This window comes from Sinocyclocheilus grahami, unplaced genomic scaffold (assembly GCF_001515645.1).
Source record: "Sinocyclocheilus grahami isolate Dianchi unplaced genomic scaffold, SAMN03320097.WGS_v1.1 scaffold245.1, whole genome shotgun sequence".
NCBI lineage: Eukaryota > Metazoa > Chordata > Actinopteri > Cypriniformes > Cyprinidae > Sinocyclocheilus > Sinocyclocheilus grahami.
In genome coordinates, this window is record NW_015505424.1 from 378,542 (window position 1) to 387,968 (window position 9,427).

General features: G+C 37.7%; 1 pseudogene; it reads left to right on the top strand.

Moving 5' to 3' along the window:
- The first annotated feature begins 674 nt into the window (after nt 1-674).
- On the top strand, nt 675-9,220 carry LOC107598120 (tubby-related protein 1-like; annotated as a pseudogene).
- The last annotated feature ends 207 nt before the right edge of the window (nt 9,221-9,427 follow it).

Here is a 9,427-nt window from a genome sequence, read left to right on the forward strand (position 1 = left end):
CAGTTCTTCCACTGAAGCTCAAGATGCTCTTTGGATCATCAGGCTTTATGCAAACTTATGGAGCTGATGCAGTTTGAGTGTTTCTGTCATTAAAGAAAAGGCGTCAAACCAAATACTAAGATTGTATGAAATTCATGTTAATTTCTTAAATTCATCTTTTCACTAATAATCTGTATGCTCTCAGAAAAAAAAGGTACAAAACTGTAACTGGGTCGATACTATTTCAAATGGTGAACACTTTTAAAGTACTTCTAATGTACTAATATAACCATTTAGGGGTCTAAAAGGAACAAAAATGCACATTTTAACATTTGCACCTTACGCTGTCAGAAATAAAGGTACAAAAGCTGTGTCTGGCAGTACATTTTCAAAACATATACGATGTAGGTAACGATATGTGCACTTTAAGTACTAATATGTAACTTTGAGGTACTAACATGCACCCTTCAGGGGTAAATAAGGTACAGAGGTGTACCTTTTGAAAGTGTACCGCTTGTTCGTTTATCTGCGAATGTAATGAAGGAAACTCATTCTGCAGTCATGTTTATTGTGTCGGTAGATGGTATGTTCCTCTTGTGTTGTTTTGGTTCCTCCTGAGGCAGATGGGCATAACATCAAATCCTATTATCAAGTTCTCTGGAATAAACTAGCTTTCATAATCAGCCACACTGATGCCCTCAGCACACACTCACATAAACACACATGACAGCTTCATCTGCTCTCTTGCCTGGACCTTTACTATTGAACCAACGTCATCTCAATAACCATGTCTTCAGAGAAGGTACATCTTAGCTGTCGTGTCTTAAAGCTGAAAAGAGCTTCTAGTTTCTAAACGCAGTTATAAATGTCTTAAAAGTTGTATGATACTGGATGTTTTAGGCAGTAAAGGAGCAAATACTGAGAAAATGCTTGATCCTTTTATACCAGGCATAAATACTGTATAGCTCTGTGAACTAGAAGGTACTAAACAAGCCTAGGTTTTTCATATGAAGTTAATGCAAGTCTGTTTGATTGATTAGGGTTTTGTGTCAACATACTTGTGTCTGGTTGTTCTTTTGCAGGACATAACTTGCAGTAGGTTGGGATTTACATAGTTTTCAAGAGCCTTATAACCAGTTTATCTGGCAATATGCAATTTTAAGAGCCTTATAACCAGTTTATTGGCCAATATGTAAATTTTAAGATGGCAGGTAACAATCCACACTCTCAGAAAAAGTACAAAAAGGTACACATTTGTACCTAAGAGTCCATATTGGTACCTTAAAGGTACATATTAGTACCTAAAGTGTACATATTAGTACCTAAAAGGTACAAAAGTGTACCTTTTAAAAAAGGTACCGCCCCAGTGACAGCTTTTGTACCTTTTCCTTTTCACTGAATATCCTGTTACATTATTAACCATAAAGGGAGACGAAAAGGAGAGAGAATATGTCAGAGAGGGGTTGGTCGAGGCCACTGGAGCATGGCACTGAAACTCACTGACCCAAAATAGGTTTTCCCTGAGGAGACATGGCTCAAATTATGAAAGGTGCCTAAACATTAACTCTAATTAAAAAGTCAATATGTCTCAGCCAGCCAAGCAGATGCTTTTGGATGCTTGTCAAACAGAATCTCACTTACATAAAAAACTGAATCTACTGTGGTCTATGAAGGGGTTTTTCATAAAGCTAAGTAAAATCCCCATGGCGGCAGTAATCAAGGATCCCACTGTCTTTGCGCTTTGTTAAAGTGAGGTCTATAAATACTCATTTAAGGTCATAACTAATCAGATTATATGCTCCCCACTCCATGCAGTACGGAAGCCGGCTGTGACGTCCGGCCTACATTGTGTAGGAATTGAACTTTCTCCATAACCTTAACTTAGTCTGACCTCCCTCAGCGTTCTGTACATAAGAGGTCACGTCTTAAACCAACGTGCCACATCCAGTCAAACAGATTTAACCCCCTTTTTGAGCTTAATGAACAGCTTAAATATTTGTGTTTAATTGTGTAAGTCGTGCACTTTTCTAATGTATTCTGTACATCATTTTGCTTGCTTTCACTGATGTGTGGCAATGGGCAAGTTCAAAACATCTGCTTAAATATACACAGCCATTCATAAAATATGTACAAGTACGCAAAGAAAACCTTGAAAAGTGAATGCCATTTATTCTCTTTATGTACAGTGTAGAAGACAAAAAAGAAGAAGCCGGAGGCCGATTCTGGAAAGGCCAGTGGAGCTGAAGCCAAACCGAAAAAGAGCAAAGCTAAAAAGAGTGAAGAGGTGTCAGGCGAAGAGGACAGTACTCCCTCAAAGAGTCAGTCTGACACATTACACATCTCAAGAATGCAGTTAACAACGGTTGTGACTTCATCTTATATGATTTGGATGCTACTTAAAAAATTAAATAAACAATGATTACATAGACACTGGATTTCCACATGGTCAAGTTTCTGCTCTGAAAGACATACAGCGGCTGCACATAAATGTGTGAACATCATTAGATTACAAAAAGCAAAACATTTCACAAAAAGGTTGTACGTTTTGAAATGACAGACTTTATTTTGGAAGTTAGTTCACAGTTAATGTGATGAACTACACGTGTGGTTACTCTGCTAGGACACATTGATCAGTCACTGATCATAAGTTTTGTGTTTGAAATAAGATTATTTTGCTTACCCCATTGGCAGATTATTTTGCTTGTTTCAAGCAAAAACTCACTTAAATTCGACTTGTTTTTCTGAAAACAAGACAACCATTTTTACTTGTCTAGAAAACCCTTCTTGATTTAAAGTCCCCCTGTAGTCAAATATTTTATCCCTTAAAACTTATCTTTGATCATCAAAATGACATATTTAAATGTTTTTTCTTGTGAAAATAATTCTCATGCCTTAAAATAGCTTGAATGTAACTCTACACCCTTGCCTCATTTACTATACGCGGATCTATGAATAAGCTAATTAGTCCCGCCTCCACTCACTCACACCAGCCAGCGCCTCCTGATCCACTGAACTGTAGTAACCGCAAAACAGTGGCATACACGGATAATGACTGATAAAACTATGTTTTTACTAGCGGACAACTACATTGAATACTGTAACAGTTGTTAAAGTTACTTACTTGACGATGTTGTGTCCTAAAATGCCTTGAAGACTTGAATGCAGCCGTTTGTGATTGTTAATTCGCGCCCGCGAGCATACGCGCGTGAAGAGCAGACGCCGCTGCGGGAAAGGTGCATCTGACTCCGGGCTACTTTTACACTGTTGCCACAGGTTATAATGCAAGTTAGCGGTTCTAAATTCACATTAAACCACAGCTTCATGGGTTTTTTGCTCTGATTTATTTTTGGTTTTGTGCTGGTATTGGTATATTTTGCATGCTAGTGATAGGAATCAATCCCTTGACGTGATTGGTTATTGGTTTGTGACGTAGCAAACCGAGGGCTGTTTCAAACTGCATTTCTGGGTCAGCCTTTGGGAAACTACAGTTTTAAGCAGAAAATACACAGCAATGGTGTTGATTAATAGATTGGCACATGGTTTGTCTAAAAGCATATTAAAAACACCACATAGACAAATAAACAACGTAAAAAACTTGATTTTCACTACAGGCGGACTTTAAGAATTTTTAGATATTTAGGCTGGAAACAAGACAAAAGATCTAAGCTAGAAAAACATTTTGTTGCAGTGCGGCCAAGGATGCTTTTAGAGTCAAATGGTGTAGTTATGACATTTACCAGCAGGGACTAACGAAACCATGATAGCCAGCCAAACCGTGACCTCTTGGTGACTAAAGCGAAAGAGGGAAATCATTTAAAAGGCACATTTTTTATTAAAAATTACATTTTCCCCTTGAAATAACATGCACAGACCAAGAGTGTTCAGCAGGACCAGTTTTAGGATATATTTAATTGCCTTACCATTTGTCCTTCAATATTGATGTCTCAGATTCTGATGATGATGAGGAGGAGGATGACGATGAAGAGGAGACCTCACAGAAGAAAACTAAGAAGAGAACCACCAAAGAGAGCTCCCCTGCTGGCACCAAATAAAATAAATCAAAGGCCAAAGGTCAGCTGAGCCTATTCACACTTGAATGCATGCTAATGAGCGAGGCCAAGGTTCATTTTGAGCTTTGGTCCATTAGTTTCAACAGTCAAGCAGCATTTATGTTATTATAAGAGTCCCTTTGAACTTTGCTGGGGGGTTGGGAGTGTTTTCCAAGAGTATATCAAGAGTATTTTTGGTCTCTGAAAACAGAAATCCTGAAGCTTTATTCCCCCAGAGCAAACCACATTAGGTATTGAGTCAGAGGAAACTGTTAGACAATGGCTTCAGTGTGAGCAACTCTTAATGTCGTTATGTACACATGCATAGGGGTTTGCTGCTCAGGAAGAGGATTAGCACTAGATCTCGTGAGCTAAGAAGATTAGCTAGAACAATACGGCAGAGCTTTCTTAAAGATCACCACTCTGCTTTATCTATGAGCTGAAGTGGGGGACTTTCAAGTGAACTTTACTCTTGTTTTCAGTTACGCTTTTAGGGATTCATTTGCTTGTCTTGTAAAGGCTTGGCCTCATTTTTTTCGTGTTGTTAATAGACAGAAGGTGAGCTCCTCGGGGGGTGTCTGATCGGATAAGTGGAGAAACAACTTCAACAAATGGAAAACAAAGTCCAGCTGCTAACTAATACATTTTAGCAGGCATTCAGCAATGACCTAGATGAGTGAAAACCTTCACAGACGACCTCCTCTGGGGCTCATCAGGGGCACGTGTTCAGGTTTTATTAAACATTTGAACAAGTTTAATGTGTGTTGAGCATGTTTCAAAAGTTTAACAATGATTGTGGGTGGAGGAAAGACACAGGCATTACAATGAATGGGACTGAGCTATCGCTGTTTTGACATTCAAACTGAAAACTCTCTGGTTGTCCTCTATGTATTGAGCCATTAGCAGCATAATTTCCATATTGAAAGATGCTGCTCTTCAGCTGGAAGCTGTGCTGATTATCTGGAACTGGCACACCTGAATAACCCCAGGGAGTTCTGGGAACCGGTCCTAACTTGACGATCACATAAGGACTCTCAGCTAAATACCCTGTGAACGAACTCTATTAGCTTCAGTGACTCATACATCAACTCGTAGATTTGTTGTAGGTAAGCTACCGTAGAGGAAAATACTGATATATCTCATTCTTAATTCACCATTTTATCTGTGAAAGGTGAATCAGTATGCAAACGAAAGACGGCCAAGGCTAAAAAGGAGCCAGCTTCTATGTTTCAGATAAATCAAGCTACCGTAGAGGAAAATACTGATATATCTCATTCTTAATTCACCATTTTATCTGTGAAAGGTGAATCAGAATGCAAACGAAAGACGGCCAAGGCTAAAAAGGAGCCAGCTTCTATGTTTCAGATAAATGGAAATAAACCAGATTTCATCACAAAAAAAGAAAGGTAATTTGACTTTTCTTAAAACACTGTACATTAATGATAGTATTGCTAAAGACAACTATTGTGAATCTCACAAAGACTGCCAAGAACATGCCTGGGTCATATTTTGCCTCAAAATCAAAATTCAATTAAATTAAAAAAATATTTTTTTTACGCAAATTTGTGATATAATTATGATTTTTTTTTTTTTTGCCTGGGAAAAAAATTAAGAAGAAAATGAAAATGATAAAAGAAGAATTAATAATGAAAAATAGTTATTAATGGAATACACACACACAAATCTACAGGTACAAAAACTTTACTTTTTTATTTTTTTTTATTTTGGAGTTAAATATGACCTGAACAACAGTAGTGTAATGTAAAAAAGTGAATTAGTGTAGTATAATGCATACTTGTACATAGTGTTTTGAAGGATATTTATTAATAAATAGTGTAATTGTGAAATTTGTTGACTGAATCTTGTAAGCATCTGCTCCAGCCCACAAGTCAGACAGTGATGAGAGTGAGCCAGAGACTAAACCCAGCGAGAGCAAAAAGAAATCCACTGCCAACTCCACCTCCATGTTTCAGGCTGGAGGAGACAAAGACAAGAGTAATAAGGACAAAGAGAAGAACAACAAGAAAAAGAGTAAATGAAAGACTATAAGCTTAAACGCCCTCTTCGCACAGAAAACTTTAATCGTTTGTTAGAAACATTTGGACAAAAGCTCAAGAACTCTAAGCACATGTGCTTCCCCACAGCCAGACACAGCATAACTTATTTCTAGACTTAATTCATATGTTATGCTTATTGTAATACACAAACTAGACTAATAACATTGTTATCTTCTGGATGCAACAACAGTATCTTTAACACTGTCATGATCTATTTCTGACAGAAATGTAATTGTTTTGAAATAAGCTTTTAGGGCCATGTAATGTACGTAAATGGTCTTTTTGGACTGTGAAAAAAAATCTAATTTATTGTAACTACAAAAAAACAAACAAAAGACCAAATCATTTTCAATTTATCACACTGTTCGTATATCAACATTAAAGCTTCTCGTTGTAGACACTGCTAAATCAGATGAAAGTGATGATGAGGATACAGAAATGCCCAGAAAGGAGAAAGGCAAAGGGAGGAAAAGTAAAAAGGTAAGACTCCTGTAAACTTAACCAGTGTCATCCTGAGGGAAAGAATGTATAATCTGAACAGTATTATCTTTTTTGTGACAGGAGGCGAGGCCTCCATCACCAGAGATTGAGTTTGATGACCTTGAGGAGTTTGTTCTTCTGCCTGCACCTCAGGGGATCACCATCAAGTGTAAAGTAATGCGAGACAAGCGTTGCATGGACAGAGGCTCCTACCCCACCTATTACCTCCATTTAGACAATGACAAGAAGGTGCTCTCACTTTTAAGTCAAACTCATGTAGAACTTCGGAACAATTCTACAAGGTTTTCTAGTGAATGAGAGGATAGTTAAAATGCACGGCTCTCATAAATCGCCAACACAAATTAATGACTTGCTTGAGATAATCTTCCACCCCATCCTGCAGGTTTTCCTATTGGCTGGTCGAAAAAGAAAAAAGAGTGCAACGTCAAATTATTTGATATCCATAGATGCCACTGACCTGTCATAGGGTGGAGAAAATTTTATCGGAAAGTTGAGGTAACTTGCATGATATAAAATGTGCCAAAATATGTATGCATGATTGCTGAGCCATTGCGCTTTCTTTTTTGATTTGTGGTTTGTTATCTCTTTAGGTCCAATCTCATGGGTACCAAGTTCACAGTGTTTGACAACGGTCTCAACCCTGATCGTGCCCTCAGGGACATGTCTAATGAGCAAGAGCTAGCAGCTATCATTTACGTAAGTGCTAACTTCATTTCCACAACAGTCATCCTGGAGGTTAAAAAATCTGTCAGAAGTTTTAAAGCAGATATGGGTGTTTCTGTCCAGGAGACAACTGTGTTGGGGTTTAAAGGGCTCAGAAAAATGACTGTGATCATCCCAGGCATGGATGACGACAATAAGCAAGTGCCGATATGTCCACGAAAGGTGAGTTCAGTTACTAACGTATTGCTATATCTAACTCTGACATGCAACAACAAAGGCAAGAAAATAAATTCACAACATCGGCTCATTGGAAAAATGTGCTCCAAAACTCACTGCAGTTTCCAGCTGAAATGAACACTATAGTGGCAGTAAAACACCAACCACTTTTATTCTTTTTCACACAAATCATTGTTACAGGGGCAGATTATCGATTAATAAAGACTCATGTTTCATTGCACAACACTGTATTATGACCTCAAAATACTTTTACCATGGCACATGATTTGTAAACTAAAAAATGTGATGTTGGCATCACATAACCAACTCCATATGTTTGGCTTTTCTTATGTGGTAAACGTGCTCGGTAGCACACCTGGTACAGCATTGCGATATGAAACACTCGAGTATAAGACCTGTCAAACATGTCACAGTACAATAGCTTGAAGATTTGGGGAATCAAGCTAAAATGGCATGGTTGCTTTAGCAAATACACACAGAATGTGTGTAAGCATGTGAGACGCAGGGCAGTTGAATGAAAAAGCAACTTTAACTATATTTAACGTCTTTTAAAGTAAGCGCCACATTTTTAGAATGTGTCACTCATTCGTGAGATGTTGCAAAAGATGCGCACGCAGTGGTCAAATATGTGCATATTTGCATAGAAAAACAATGGAAAAGAAATGTATTTACATGCAAAAATGCGTTCTCTGTGAACGGCCCCTTACTATAACCCATGATGTCCCAAAAATGATGGCTAGTTAGGCAGTTCAGCTAACTTAGAAACTCAATTACAATACTCACTGCAACGACCAAATCATTCATCCACAACAACTCTGTTATTTTACCGTTAGGACAACGACAATATACTTATGCGCTACCAAAACAGGCAGATGGACAACCTGATTGAACTCCACAACAAAACTCCAGTTTGGAATGATGACACCGCTTCCTATGTCCTCAACTTCTCTGGTCGGGTCACACAGGCCTCTGTCAAGAACTTCCAGATCGTCCACAGCAAAGACAGTGAGGGATACTGGTGATACTGACAAATATATACCTCTTCAACTGGGATACCGCAAAAACATTACAACTTTACAATAGAATAAAATGGCACAAGTATGAAACTGGACTTTTCCTAGCATATGTTGCATTGATAATTCCATATTGTGCTGAAATTGTGCTCAGATGTTACTATGGCATGAATATAAAAACTATCCTGAATGTAAATGCTTTTATTTCAGATAGCTACATTGTGATGCAGTTTGGAAGGGTAGCAGACGATATGTTCACTCTGGATTATAATTACCCCATGTGTGCGGTGCAAGCCTTTGCCATCGCTCTGTCCAGTTTTGATGGCAAACTGGCCTGCGAGATGAACACAAGGCTCAAAAGAGTCAAATCTTTGCAATCGACACAGGATATCTTCATCATCTGGAAGGAAGATGAAGGAAGATGTGCTATTTGATAAAGTGGGTCGTTTTTTTATGATTTCCACTGTGCCTGAATGTGATTAGGATACACTTATCCTGGATACAGAACAGAAACGGATACCAAAGCTGGGTGTTGCATACACGTGTGCTGCATTGATATGTGCATGCATGTATGTAATGCAAGCTACATAAAATGACTGAAAGTGACTGGAAACTGTTTGATTATGTTTTCTGTTGTATTGAGATTTATGAAGATTTTTTTTATTATTATAATAAAGGTAAATGATCAGTGCAATGTATATTTTTTCTCTCAAATATCTTAGATGCAAAACATGAGCAAATATACATGCGTGTGCATTTTAAAAGTCATTTTTAAAAATGTTGTGTAAAAATGGCTTAGAGTGTTTACTCAAATTATAGTACCAAACTGTTTTTGTTGAACTATTTTTGTTCAAATGTGCATGCCTTTATATATCCTTCTCTTAAAACAAAGTGATTTGTTTTGTTCATTAATAATTATTTATTATAT